The 13,851-nt window shown below is 45.2% G+C and overlaps 11 non-coding genes across 11 annotated transcripts; all 11 read right to left on the reverse strand.

The window, feature by feature from the left end:
* Positions 1-139: 139 nt before the first annotated feature.
* LOC141218337 (U2 spliceosomal RNA) lies at positions 140-330 on the reverse strand. Its single transcript, XR_012287090.1, has one exon. It is a non-coding gene; the product is annotated as a U2 spliceosomal RNA (small nuclear RNA).
* A 1,119-nt stretch (positions 331-1,449) lies between these two features.
* On the reverse strand, positions 1,450-1,640 carry LOC141218127 (U2 spliceosomal RNA). Its single transcript, XR_012286888.1, has one exon. It is a non-coding gene; the product is annotated as a U2 spliceosomal RNA (small nuclear RNA).
* Positions 1,641-2,764: 1,124 nt separating this feature from the next.
* LOC141218111 (U2 spliceosomal RNA) lies at positions 2,765-2,955 on the reverse strand. Its single transcript, XR_012286873.1, has one exon. It is a non-coding gene; the product is annotated as a U2 spliceosomal RNA (small nuclear RNA).
* A 1,119-nt stretch (positions 2,956-4,074) lies between these two features.
* Positions 4,075-4,265, reverse strand: LOC141218348 (U2 spliceosomal RNA). Its single transcript, XR_012287099.1, has one exon. It is a non-coding gene; the product is annotated as a U2 spliceosomal RNA (small nuclear RNA).
* Positions 4,266-5,385: 1,120 nt separating this feature from the next.
* LOC141218360 (U2 spliceosomal RNA) lies at positions 5,386-5,576 on the reverse strand. The gene has a single exon (XR_012287110.1). It is a non-coding gene; the product is annotated as a U2 spliceosomal RNA (small nuclear RNA).
* Positions 5,577-6,674: 1,098 nt separating this feature from the next.
* Positions 6,675-6,865, reverse strand: LOC141218372 (U2 spliceosomal RNA). The gene has a single exon (XR_012287120.1). It is a non-coding gene; the product is annotated as a U2 spliceosomal RNA (small nuclear RNA).
* Positions 6,866-7,963: 1,098 nt separating this feature from the next.
* On the reverse strand, positions 7,964-8,154 carry LOC141218384 (U2 spliceosomal RNA). Its single transcript, XR_012287127.1, has one exon. It is a non-coding gene; the product is annotated as a U2 spliceosomal RNA (small nuclear RNA).
* Positions 8,155-9,277: 1,123 nt separating this feature from the next.
* Positions 9,278-9,468, reverse strand: LOC141218396 (U2 spliceosomal RNA). The gene has a single exon (XR_012287132.1). It is a non-coding gene; the product is annotated as a U2 spliceosomal RNA (small nuclear RNA).
* A 1,121-nt stretch (positions 9,469-10,589) lies between these two features.
* On the reverse strand, positions 10,590-10,780 carry LOC141218407 (U2 spliceosomal RNA). The gene has a single exon (XR_012287133.1). It is a non-coding gene; the product is annotated as a U2 spliceosomal RNA (small nuclear RNA).
* A 1,122-nt stretch (positions 10,781-11,902) lies between these two features.
* LOC141218189 (U2 spliceosomal RNA) lies at positions 11,903-12,093 on the reverse strand. Its single transcript, XR_012286946.1, has one exon. It is a non-coding gene; the product is annotated as a U2 spliceosomal RNA (small nuclear RNA).
* A 1,119-nt stretch (positions 12,094-13,212) lies between these two features.
* Positions 13,213-13,403, reverse strand: LOC141218313 (U2 spliceosomal RNA). The gene has a single exon (XR_012287067.1). It is a non-coding gene; the product is annotated as a U2 spliceosomal RNA (small nuclear RNA).
* Between the last annotated feature and the right edge of the window lie 448 nt (positions 13,404-13,851).

Raw genomic sequence — 13,851 nt, forward strand, 5'->3', positions numbered from 1 at the left:
TCTGCAACTTTTAACATGAAAAATCCAATGAGGAGAAGAAAAGCAAAGCCAAAGAGTCCATCCCAAAATCCGACAAAGAAGCAAAATGAACAAAAAGCATTGAATTCAATTCTTTCTGATTTTTTAAACTGCATTAAAGAAGGGGTGCACCGGTCCTGGAGATACTGCAATACCAGGTCAATGCGTGGAGTGGACAGAGCAAGCTCTTTTTCCATCTCCCTGTTCTAAAAATCCATTTAATATATGGTCCCCAGATAGGGGACGTATCAGATATTAAACTGATAAGAACAGATACTACACTTGATCTTAGCCAAAAGGCCGAGAAGCGATAACCAGAATTGGTTTCCGACTACGGTGCCACCCAAGGATTCTGAAAAGTCCATTTGTGGAGATGGCCACCTGGACTCCCGTTAAGAAGACATGCTGTCAACCTCTAGATCCCTCACATGCCTGCACTTTTCGGCTTGCTGCTGCTGCAATCCTCGCGTTTTAGATCTGCATAACTCCACCACTTTTAGCACAGTACCCTCAACCCCCGGCTGTTCCCACCCGCCTCAACACCGTTGGAAGGGAGGAGAACCAATTAAGGCGGGGGGGGGTGGAACGAGCAGCTGTCTACCCTTAGCAGGAGGGTTGCTGATTAATTACCTCTCCTGCTGCTGCTGCTGCTGGCTGTCCAGCAGCAGACTGAAGGTGGCTGCTGCTGTGCGCAGGTATATAAAGGCTCAGAGCCTATTATGACACGCGCAGCCAGCGTTCCATTGCCACATTCCGTCTACTGCAGGCGGGATACCTGGATGGCTGAATGTCACTGAGAAGCTCACAGAGACCGCCATAAGCAACAGTTTAAAAGAATGCCACAGACTAATCAACCAAACTTTTTGGGTTGGTTTCTCTTTTATAGTCTGCAGGCATTAAATGAAAGAAGTCAGTGTTCCAGCAGAGGGAGACAACGTTTCAGAAAAGGCATTGTAGCAAACCAAAAAAGAAATTTTAAGCGCAGCAGAGTAACCAGCTCACATACCTGTTAGCTCAGGTGAGTTTAAAAGGCTGCTGTTGATAACAAGGGCATTTGCTAAATAGATGGTGTGTGTGCAACAATATACTGAAAGGTCAATTAAATTGTGCAGCTTATCTCACCACCTGTAGTTATTTAGGTGAAAGCTCCAAAATGCTTGCCTAATATGTCTGTTTATCCAAAAGGAAGTATAGAGGGAAAGCTAGATAGATAGCATTGCATTACATTACATTACATGGCAATGCAATGCACAGTTGCTGAAGTTGAACCAAAATGAGCTTGTCATCTGGCTTCTGCAACTTTTAACATGAAAAATCCAATGAGGAGAAGAAAAGCAAAGCCAAAGAGTCAATCCCAAAATCCGACAAACAAGCAAAATGAACAAAAAGCATTGAATTCAATTCTTTCTGATTTTAGAAACTGCATTAAAGAAGGGGTGCACCGGTCCTGGAGATACTGCAATACCAGGTCAATGCGTGGAGTGGACAGAGCAAGCTCTTTTTCCATCCCCCTGTTCTAAAAATCCATTTAATATATGGTCCCCAGATAGGGGACGTATCAGATATTAAACTGATAAGAACAGATACTACACTTGATCTTAGCCAAAAGGCCGAGAAGCGATAACCAGAATTGGTTTCCGACTACGGTGCCACCCAAGGATTCTGAAAAGTCCATTTGTGGAGATGGCCACCTGGACTCCCGTTAAGAAGACATGCTGTCAACCTCTAGATCCCTCACATGCCTGCACTTTTCGGCTTGCTGCTGCTGCAATCCACGCGTTTTAGATCTGCATAACTCCACCTCTTTTAGCACAGTACCCTCAACCCCCGGCTGTTCCCACCCGCCTCAACACCGTTGGAAGGGAGGAGAACCAATTAAGGCGGGGGGGGGGGGGGTGGAACGAGCAGCTGTCTACCCTTAGCAGGAGGGTTGCTGATTAATTACCTCTCCTGCTGCTGCTGCTGCTGGCTGTCCAGCAGCAGACTGAAGGTGGCTGCTGCTGTGCGCAGGTATATAAAGGCTCAGAGCCTATTATGACACGCGCAGCCAGCGTTCCATTGCCACATTCCGTCTACTGCAGGCGGGATACTTGGATGGCTGAATGTCACTGAGAAGCTCACAGAGACCGCCATAAGCAACAGTTTAAAAGAATGCCACAGACTAATCAACCAAACTTTTTGGGTTGGTTTCTCTTTTATAGTCTGCAGGCATTAAATGAAAGAAGTCAGTGTTCCAGCAGAGGGAGACAACGTTTCAGAAAAGGCATTGTAGCAAACCAAAAAAGAAATTTTAAGCGCAGCAGAGTAACCAGCTCACATACCTGTTAGCTCAGGTGAGTTTAAAAGGCTGCTGTTGATAACAAGGGCATTTGCTAAATAGATGGTGTGTGTGCAACAATATACTGAAAGGTCAATTATATTGTGCAGCTTATCTCACCACCTGTAGTTATTTAGGTGAAAGCTCCAAAATGCTTGCCTAATATGTCTGTTTATCCAAAAGGAAGTATAGAGGGAGAGCTAGATAGATAGCATTGCATTACATTACATTACATGGCAATGCAATGCACAGTTGCTGAAGTTGAACCAAAATGAGCTTGTCATCTGGCTTCTGCAACTTTTAACATGAAAAATCCAATGAGGAGAAGAAAAGCAAAGCCAAAGAGTCCATCCCAAAATCCGACAAACAAGCAAAATGAACAAAAAGCATTGAATTCAATTCTTTCTGATTTTAGAAACTGCATTAAAGAAGGGGTGCACCGGTCCTGGAGATACTGCAATACCAGGTCAATGCGTGGAGTGGACAGAGCAAGCTCTTTTTCCATCTCCCTGTTCTAAAAATCCATTTAATATATGGTCCCCAGATAGGGGACGTATCAGATATTAAACTGATAAGAACAGATACTACACTTGATCTTAGCCAAAAGGCTGAGAAGCGATAACCAGAATTGGTTTCCGACTACGGTGCCACCCAAGGATTCTGAAAAGTCCATTTGTGGAGATGGCCACCTGTACTCCCGTTAAGAAGACATGCTGTCAACCTCTAGATCCCTCACATGCCTGCACTTTTCGGCTTGCTGCTGCTGCAATCCACGCGTTTTAGATCTGCATAACTCCACCTCTTTTAGCACAGTACCCTCAACCCCCGGCTGTTCCCACCCGCCTCAACACCGTTGGAAGGGAGGAGAACCAATTAAGGCGGGGGGGGGTGGAACGAGCAGCTGTCTACCCTTAGCAGGAGGGTTGCTGATTAATTACCTCTAATGCTGCTGCTGCTGCTGGCTGTCCAGCAGCAGACTGAAGGTGGCTGCTGCTGTGCGCAGGTATATAAAGGCTCAGAGCCTATTATGACACGCGCAGCCAGCGTTCCATTGCCACATTCCGTCTACTGCAGGCGGAATACCTGGATGGCTGAATGTCACTGAGAAGCTCACAGAGACCGCCATAAGCAACAGTTTAAAAGAATGCCACAGACTAATCAACCAAACTTTTTGGGTTGGTTTCTCTTTTATAGTCTGCAGGCATTAAATGAAAGAAGTCAGTGTTCCAGCAGAGGGAGACAACGTTTCAGAAAAGGCATTGTAGCAAACCAAAAATGAAATTTTAAGCGCAGCAGAGTAACCAGCTCACATACCTGTTAGCTCAGGTGAGTTTAAAAGGCTGCTGTTGATAACAAGGGCATTTGCTAAATAGATGGTGTGTGTGCAACAATATACTGAAAGGTCAATTATATTGTGCAGCTTATCTCACCACCTGTAGTTATTTAGGTGAAAGCTCCAAAATGCTTGCCTAATATATCTGTTTATCCAAAAGGAAGTATAGAGGGAGAGCTAGATAGATAGCATTGCATTACATTACATTACATGGCAATGCAATGCACAGTTGCTGAAGTTGAACCAAAATGAGCTTGTCATCTGGCTTCTGCAACTTTTAACATGAAAAATCCAATGAGGAGAAGAAAAGCAAAGCCAAAGAGTCCATCCCAAAATCCGACAAACAAGCAAAATGAACAAAAAGCATTGAATTCAATTCTTTCTGATTTTAGAAACTGCATTAAAGAAGGGGTGCACCGGTCCTGGAGATACTGCAATACCAGGTCAATGCGTGGAGTGGACAGAGCAAGCTCTTTTTCCATCTCCCTGTTCTAAAAATCCATTTAATATATGGTCCCCAGATAGGGGACGTATCAGATATTAAACTGATAAGAACAGATACTACACTTGATCTTAGCCAAAAGGCCGAGAAGCGATAACCAGAATTGGTTTCCGACTACGGTGCCACCCAAGGATTCTGAAAAGTCCATTTGTGGAGATGGCCACCTGGACTCCCGTTAAGAAGACATGCTGTCAACCTCTAGATCCCTCACATGCCTGCACTTTTCGGCTTGCTGCTGCTGCAATCCACGCGTTTTAGATCTGCATAACTCCACCTCTTTTAGCACAGTACCCTCAACCCCCGGCTGTTCCCACCCGCCTCAACACCGTTGGAAGGGAGGAGAACCAATTAAGGCGGGGGGGGGGTGGAACGAGCAGCTGTCTACCCTTAGCAGGAGGGTTGCTGATTAATTACCTCTCCTGCTGCTGCTGCTGCTGGCTGTCCAGCAGCAGACTGAAGGTGGCTGCTGCTGTGCGCAGGTATATAAAGGCTCAGAGCCTATTATGACACGCGCAGCCAGCGTTCCATTGCCACATTCCGTCTACTGCAGGCGGGATACCTGGATGGCTGAATGTCACTGAGAAGCTCACAGAGACCGCCATAAGCAACAGTTTAAAAGAATGCCACAGACTAATCAACCAAACTTTTTGGGTTGGTTTCTCTTTTATAGTCTGCAGGCATTAAATGAAAGAAGTCAGTGTTCCAGCAGAGGGAGACAACGTTTCAGAAAAGGCATTGTAGCAAACCAAAAAAGAAATTTTAAGCGCAGCAGAGTAACCAGCTCACATACCTGTTAGCTCAGGTGAGTTTAAAAGGCTGCTGTTGATAACAAGGGCATTTGCTAAATAGATGGTGTGTGTGCAACAATATACTGAAAGGTCAATTATATTGTGCAGCTTATCTCACCACCTGTAGTTATTTAGGTGAAAGCTCCAAAATGCTTGCCTAATATGTCTGTTTATCCAAAAGGAAGTATAGAGGGAGAGCTAGATAGATAGCATTGCATTACATTACATTACATGGCAATGCAATGCACAGTTGCTGAAGTTGAACCAAAATGAGCTTGTCATCTGGCTTCTGCAACTTTTAACATGAAAAATCCAATGAGGAGAAGAAAAGCAAAGCCAAAGAGTCCATCCCAAAATCCGACAAACAAGCAAAATGAACAAAAAGCATTGAATTCAATTCTTTCTGATTTTAGAAACTGCATTAAAGAAGGGGTGCACCGGTCCTGGAGATACTGCAATACCAGGTCAATGCGTGGAGTGGACAGAGCAAGCTCTTTTTCCATCTCCCTGTTCTAAAAATCCATTTAATATATGGTCCCCAGATAGGGGACGTATCAGATATTAAACTGATAAGAACAGATACTACACTTGATCTTAGCCAAAAGGCCGAGAAGCGATAACCAGAATTGGTTTCAGACTACGGTGCCACCCAAGGATTCTGAAAAGTCCATTTGTGGAGATGGCCACCTGGACTCCCGTTAAGAAGACATGCTGTCAACCTCTAGATCCCTCACATGCCTGCACTTTTCGGCTTGCTGCTGCTGCAATCCACGCGTTTTAGATCTGCATAACTCCACCTCTTTTAGCACAGTACCCTCAACCCCCGGCTGTTCCCACCCGCCTCAACACCGTTGGAAGGGAGGAGAACCAATTAAGGCGGGGGGGGGTGGGTGGAACGAGCAGCTGTCTACCCTTAGCAGGAGGGTTGCTGATTAATTACCTCTCCTGCTGCTGCTGCTGGTGGCTGCTGCTGTGCGCAGGTATATAAAGGCTCAGAGCCTATTATGACACGCGCAGCCAGCGTTCCATTGCCACATTCCGTCTACTGCAGGCGGGATACCTGGATGGCTGAATGTCACTGAGAAGCTCACAGAGACCGCCATAAGCAACAGTTTAAAAGAATGCCACAGACTAATCAACCAAACTTTTTGGGTTGGTTTCTCTTTTATAGTCTGCAGGCATTAAATGAAAGAAGTCAGTGTTCCAGCAGAGGGAGACAACGTTTCAGAAAAGGCATTGTAGCAAACCAAAAAAGAAATTTTAAGCGCAGCAGAGTAACCAGCTCACATACCTGTTAGCTCAGGTGAGTTTAAAAGGCTGCTGTTGATAACAAGGGCATTTGCTAAATAGATGGTGTGTGTGCAACAATATACTGAAAGGTCAATTATATTGTGCAGCTTATCTCACCACCTGTAGTTATTTAGGTGAAAGCTCCAAAATGCTTGCCTAATATGTCTGTTTATCCAAAAGGAAGTATAGAGGGAGAGCTAGATAGATAGCATTGCATTACATTACATTACATGGCAATGCAATGCACAGTTGCTGAAGTTGAACCAAAATGAGCTTGTCATCTGGCTTCTGCAACTTTTAACATGAAAAATCCAATGAGGAGAAGAAAAGCAAAGCCAAAGAGTCCATCCCAAAATCCGACAAACAAGCAAAATGAACAAAAAGCATTGAATTCAATTCTTTCTGATTTTAGAAACTGCATTAAAGAAGGGGTGCACCGGTCCTGGAGATACTGCAATACCAGGTCAATGCGTGGAGTGGACAGAGCAAGCTCTTTTTCCATCTCCCTGTTCTAAAAATCCATTTAATATATGGTCCCCAGATAGGGGACGTATCAGATATTAAACTGATAAGAACAGATACTACACTTGATCTTAGCCAAAAGGCCGAGAAGCGATAACCAGAATTGGTTTCCGACTACGGTGCCACCCAAGGATTCTGAAAAGTCCATTTGTGGAGATGGCCACCTGGACTCCCGTTAAGAAGACATGCTGTCAACCTCTAGATCCCTCACATGCCTGCACTTTTCGGCTTGCTGCTGCTGCAATCCACGCGTTTTAGATCTGCATAACTCCACCTCTTTTAGCACAGTACCCTCAACCCCCGGCTGTTCCCACCCGCCTCAACACCGTTGGAAGGGAGGAGAACCAATTAAGGCGGGGGGGGGGGGGTGGAACGAGCAGCTGTCTACCCTTAGCAGGAGGGTTGCTGATTAATTACCTCTCCTGCTGCTGCTGCTGGTGGCTGCTGCTGTGCGCAGGTATATAAAGGCTCAGAGCCTATTATGACACGCGCAGCCAGCGTTCCATTGCCACATTCCGTCTACTGCAGGCGGGATACCTGGATGGCTGAATGTCACTGAGAAGCTCACAGAGACCGCCATAAGCAACAGTTTAAAAGAATGCCACAGACTAATCAACCAAACTTTTTGGGTTGGTTTCTCTTTTATAGTCTGCAGGCATTAAATGAAAGAAGTCAGTGTTCCAGCAGAGGGAGACAACGTTTCAGAAAAGGCATTGTAGCAAACCAAAAAAGAAATTTTAAGCGCAGCAGAGTAACCAGCTCACATACCTGTTAGCTCAGGTGAGTTTAAAAGGCTGCTGTTGATAACAAGGGCATTTGCTAAATAAATGGTGTGTGTGCAACAATATACTGAAAGGTCAATTATATTGTGCAGCTTATCTCACCACCTGTAGTTATTTAGGTGAAAGCTCCAAAATGCTTGCCTAATATGTCTGTTTATCCAAAAGGAAGTATAGAGGGAGAGCTAGATAGATAGCATTGCATTACATTACATTACATGGCAATGCAATGCACAGTTGCTGAAGTTGAACCAAAATGAGCTTGTCATCTGGCTTCTGCAACTTTTAACATGAAAAATCCAATGAGGAGAAGAAAAGCAAAGCCAAAGAGTCCATCCCAAAATCCGACAAACAAGCAAAATGAACAAAAAGCATTGAATTCAATTCTTTCTGATTTTAGAAACTGCATTAAAGAAGGGGTGCACCGGTCCTGGAGATACTGCAATACCAGGTCAATGCGTGGAGTGGACAGAGCAAGCTCTTTTTCCATCTCCCTGTTCTAAAAATCCATTTAATATATGGTCCCCAGATAGGGGACGTATCAGATATTAAACTGATAAGAACAGATACTACACTTGATCTTAGCCAAAAGGCCGAGAAGCGATAACCAGAATTGGTTTCCGACTACGGTGCCACCCAAGGATTCTGAAAAGTCCATTTGTGGAGATGGCCACCTGGACTCCCGTTAAGAAGACATGCTGTCAACCTCTAGATCCCTCACATGCCTGCACTTTTCAGCTTGCTGCTGCTGCAATCCACGCGTTTTAGATCTGCATAACTCCACCTCTTTTAGCACAGTACCCTCAACCCCCGGCTGTTCCCACCCGCCTCAACACCGTTGGAAGGGAGGAGAACCAATTAAGGCGGGGGGGGGGGGTGGAACGAGCAGCTGTCTACCCTTAGCAGGAGGGTTGCTGATTAATTACCTCTCCTGCTGCTGCTGCTGCTGGCTGTCCAGCAGCAGACTGAAGGTGGCTGCTGCTGTGCGCAGGTATATAAAGGCTCAGAGCCTATTATGACACGCGCAGCCAGCGTTCCATTGCCACATTCCGTCTACTGCAGGCGGGATACCTGGATGGCTGAATGTCACTGAGAAGCTCACAGAGACCGCCATAAGCAACAGTTTAAAAGAATGCCACAGACTAATCAACCAAACTTTTTGGGTTGGTTTCTCTTTTATAGTCTGCAGGCATTAAATGAAAGAAGTCAGTGTTCCAGCAGAGGGAGACAACGTTTCAGAAAAGGCATTGTAGCAAACCAAAAAAGAAATTTTAAGCGCAGCAGAGTAACCAGCTCACATACCTGTTAGCTCAGGTGAGTTTAAAAGGCTGCTGTTGATAACAAGGGCATTTGCTAAATAGATGGTGTGTGTGCAACAATATACTGAAAGGTCAATTATATTGTGCAGCTTATCTCACCACCTGTAGTTATTTAGGTGAAAGCTCCAAAATGCTTGCCTAATATGTCTGTTTATCCAAAAGGAAGTATAGAGGGAGAGCTAGATAGATAGCATTGCATTACATTACATTACATGGCAATGCAATGCACAGTTGCTGAAGTTGAACCAAAATGAGCTTGTCATCTGGCTTCTGCAACTTTTAACATGAAAAATCCAATGAGGAGAAGAAAAGCAAAGCCAAAGAGTCCATCCCAAAATCCGACAAACAAGCAAAATGAACAAAAAACCATTGAATTCAATTCTTTCTGATTTTAGAAACTGCATTAAAGAAGGGGTGCACCGGTCCTGGAGATACTGCAATACCAGGTCAATGCGTGGAGTGGACAGAGCAAGCTCTTTTTCCATCTCCCTGTTCTAAAAATCCATTTAATATATGGTCCCCAGATAGGGGACGTATCAGATATTAAACTGATAAGAACAGATACTACACTTGATCTTAGCCAAAAGGCCGAGAAGCGATAACCAGAATTGGTTTCCGACTACGGTGCCACCCAAGGATTCTGAAAAGTCCATTTGTGGAGATGGCCACCTGGACTCCCGTTAAGAAGACATGCTGTCAACCTCTAGATCCCTCACATGCCTGCACTTTTCGGCTTGCTGCTGCTGCAATCCACGCGTTTTAGATCTGCATAACTCCACCTCTTTTAGCACAGTACCCTCAACCCCCGGCTGTTCCCACCCGCCTCAACACCGTTGGAAGGGAGGAGAACCAATTAAGGCGGGGGGGGGGGTGGAACGAGCAGCTGTCTACCCTTAGCAGGAGGGTTGCTGATTAATTACCTCTCCTGCTGCTGCTGCTGCTGGCTGTCCAGCAGCAGACTGAAGGTGGCTGCTGCTGTGCGCAGGTATATAAAGGCTCAGAGCCTATTATGACACGCGCAGCCAGCGTTCCATTGCCACATTCCGTCTACTGCAGGCGGGATACCTGGATGGCTGAATGTCACTGAGAAGCTCACAGAGACCGCCATAAGCAACAGTTTAAAAGAATGCCACAGACTAATCAACCAAACTTTTTGGGTTGGTTTCTCTTTTATAGTCTGCAGGCATTAAATGAAAGAAGTCAGTGTTCCAGCAGAGGGAGACAACGTTTCAGAAAAGGCATTGTAGCAAACCAAAAAAGAAATTTTAAGCGCAGCAGAGTAACCAGCTCACATACCTGTTAGCTCAGGTGAGTTTAAAAGGCTGCTGTTGATAACAAGGGCATTTGCTAAATAGATGGTGTGTGTGCAACAATATACTGAAAGGTCAATTATATTGTGCAGCTTATCTCACCACCTGTAGTTATTTAGGTGAAAGCTCCAAAATGCTTGCCTAATATGTCTGTTTATCCAAAAGGAAGTATAGAGGGAGAGCTAGATAGATAGCATTGCATTACATTACATTACATGGCAATGCAATGCACAGTTGCTGAAGTTGAACCAAAATGAGCTTGTCATCTGGCTTCTGCAACTTTTAACATGAAAAATCCAATGAGGAGAAGAAAAGCAAAGCCAAAGAGTCCATCCCAAAATCCGACAAACAAGCAAAATGAACAAAAAGCATTGAATTCAATTCTTTCTGATTTTAGAAACTGCATTAAAGAAGGGGTGCACCGGTCCTGGAGATACTGCAATACCAGGTCAATGCGTGGAGTGGACAGAGCAAGCTCTTTTTCCATCTCCCTGTTCTAAAAATCCATTTAATATATGGTCCCCAGATAGGGGACGTATCAGATATTAAACTGATAAGAACAGATACTACACTTGATCTTAGCCAAAAGGCCGAGAAGCGATAACCAGAATTGGTTTCCGACTACGGTGCCACCCAAGGATTCTGAAAAGTCCATTTGTGGAGATGGCCACCTGGACTCCCGTTAAGAAGACATGCTGTCAACCTCTAGATCCCTCACATGCCTGCACTTTTCGGCTTGCTGCTGCTGCAATCCACGCGTTTTAGATCTGCATAACTCCACCTCTTTTAGCACAGTACCCTCAACCCCCGGCTGTTCCCACCCGCCTCAACACCGTTGGAAGGGAGGAGAACCAATTAAGGCGGGGGGGGGGGGTGGAACGAGCAGCTGTCTACCCTTAGCAGGAGGGTTGCTGATTAATTACCTCTCCTGCTGCTGCTGCTGCTGGCTGTCCAGCAGCAGACTGAAGGTGGCTGCTGCTGTGCGCAGGTATATAAAGGCTCAGAGCCTATTATGACACGCGCAGCCAGCGTTCCATTGCCACATTCCGTCTACTGCAGGCGGGATACCTGGATGGCTGAATGTCACTGAGAAGCTCACAGAGACCGCCATAAGCAACAGTTTAAAAGAATGCCACAGACTAATCAACCAAACTTTTTGGGTTGGTTTCTCTTTTATAGTCTGCAGGCATTAAATGAAAGAAGTCAGTGTTCCAGCAGAGGGAGACAACGTTTCAGAAAAGGCATTGTAGCAAACCAAAAAAGAAATTTTAAGCGCAGCAGAGTAACCAGCTCACATACCTGTTAGCTCAGGTGAGTTTAAAAGGCTGCTGTTGATAACAAGGGCATTTGCTAAATAGATGGTGTGTGTGCAACAATATACTGAAAGGTCAATTATATTGTGCAGCTTATCTCACCACCTGTAGTTATTTAGGTGAAAGCTCCAAAATGCTTGCCTAATATGTCTGTTTATCCAAAAGGAAGTATAGAGGGAGAGCTAGATAGATAGCATTGCATTACATTACATTACATGGCAATGCAATGCACAGTTGCTGAAGTTGAACCAAAATGAGCTTGTCATCTGGCTTCTGCAACTTTTAACATGAAAAATCCAATGAGGAGAAGAAAAGCAAAGCCAAAGAGTCCATCCCAAAATCCGACAAACAAGCAAAATGAACAAAAAGCATTGAATTCAATTCTTTCTGATTTTAGAAACTGCATTAAAGAAGGGGTGCACCGGTCCTGGAGATACTGCAATACCAGGTCAATGTGTGGAGTGGACAGAGCAAGCTCTTTTTCCATCTCCCTGTTCTAAAAATCCATTTAATATATGGTCCCCAGATAGGGGACGTATCAGATATTAAACTGATAAGAACAGATACTACACTTGATCTTAGCCAAAAGGCCGAGAAGCGATAACCAGAATTGGTTTCCGACTACGGTGCCACCCAAGGATTCTGAAAAGTCCATTTGTGGAGATGGCCACCTGGACTCCCGTTAAGAAGACATGCTGTCAACCTCTAGATCCCTCACATGCCTGCACTTTTCGGCTTGCTGCTGCTGCAATCCACGCGTTTTAGATCTGCATAACTCCACCTCTTTTAGCACAGTACCCTCAACCCCCGGCTGTTCCCACCCGCCTCAAAACCGTTGGAAGGGAGGAGAACCAATTAAGGCGGGGGGGTGGTGGAACGAGCAGCTGTCTACCCTTAGCAGGAGGGTTGCTGATTAATTACCTCTCCTGCTGCTGCTGCTGCTGGCTGTCCAGCAGCAGACTGAAGGTGGCTGCTGCTGTGCGCAGGTATATAAAGGCTCAGAGCCTATTATGACACGCGCAGCCAGCGTTCCATTGCCACATTCCGTCTACTGCAGGCGGGATACCTGGATGGCTGAATGTCACTGAGAAGCTCACAGAGACCGCCATAAGCAACAGTTTAAAAGAATGCCACAGACTAATCAACCAAACTTTTTGGGTTGGTTTCTCTTTTATAGTCTGCAGGCATTAAATGAAAGAAGTCAGTGTTCCAGCAGAGGGAGACAACGTTTCAGAAAAGGCATTGTAGCAAACCAAAAAAGAAATTTTAAGCGCAGCAGAGTAACCAGCTCACATACCTGTTAGCTCAGGTGAGTTTAAAAGGCTGCTGTTGATAACAAGGGCATTTGCTAAATAGATGGTGTGTGTGCAACAATATACTGAAAGGTCAATTATATTGTGCAGCTTATCTCACCACCTGTAGTTATTTAGGTGAAAGCTCCAAAATGCTTGCCTAATATGTCTGTTTATCCAAAAGGAAGTATAGAGGGAGAGCTAGATAGATAGCATTGCATTACATTACATTACATGGCAATGCAATGCACAGTTGCTGAAGTTGAACCAAAATGAGCTTGTCATCTGGCTTCTGCAACTTTTAACATGAAAAATCCAATGAGGAGAAGAAAAGCAAAGCCAAAGAGCCATCCCAAAATCCGACAAACAAGCAAAATGAACAAAAAGCATTGAATTCAATTCTTTCTGATTTTAGAAACTGCATTAAAGAAGGGGTGCACCGGTCCTGGAGATACTGCAATACCAGGTCAATGCGCGGAGTGGACAGAGCAAGCTCTTTTTCCATCTCCCTGTTCTAAAAATCCATTTAATATATGGTCCCCAGATAGGGGACGTATCAGATACTAAACTGATAAGAACAGATACGACACTTGATCTTAGCCAAAAGGCCGAGAAGCGATAACCAGAATTGGTTTCCGACCACGGTGCCACCCAAGGATTCTGAAAAGTCCATTTGTGGAGATGGCCACCTGGACTCCCGTTAAGAAGACATGCTGTCAACCTCTAGATCCCTCACATGCCTGCACTTTTAGGCTTGCTGCTGCTGCAATCCACGCGTTTTAGATCTGCATAACTCCACCTCTTTTAGCACAGTACCCTCAACCCCCGGCTGTTCCCACCCGCCTCAAAACCGTTGGAAGGGAGGAGAACCAATTAAGGCGGGGGGGTGGTGGAACGAGCAGCTGTCTACCCTTAGCAGGAGGGTTGCTGATTAATTACCTCTCCTGCTGCTGCTGCTGCTGGCTGTCCAGCAGCAGACTGAAGGTGGCTGCTGCTGTGCGCAGGTATATAAAGGCTCAGAGTCTATTATGACACGCGCAGCCAGCGTTCCATTGCCACATTCCGTCT

This window comes from Phyllobates terribilis, unplaced genomic scaffold, assembly GCF_046119375.1.
Source record: "Phyllobates terribilis strain yellow unplaced genomic scaffold, ASM4611937v1 Scaffold_249__1_contigs__length_2872098, whole genome shotgun sequence".
NCBI lineage: Eukaryota > Metazoa > Chordata > Amphibia > Anura > Dendrobatidae > Phyllobates > Phyllobates terribilis.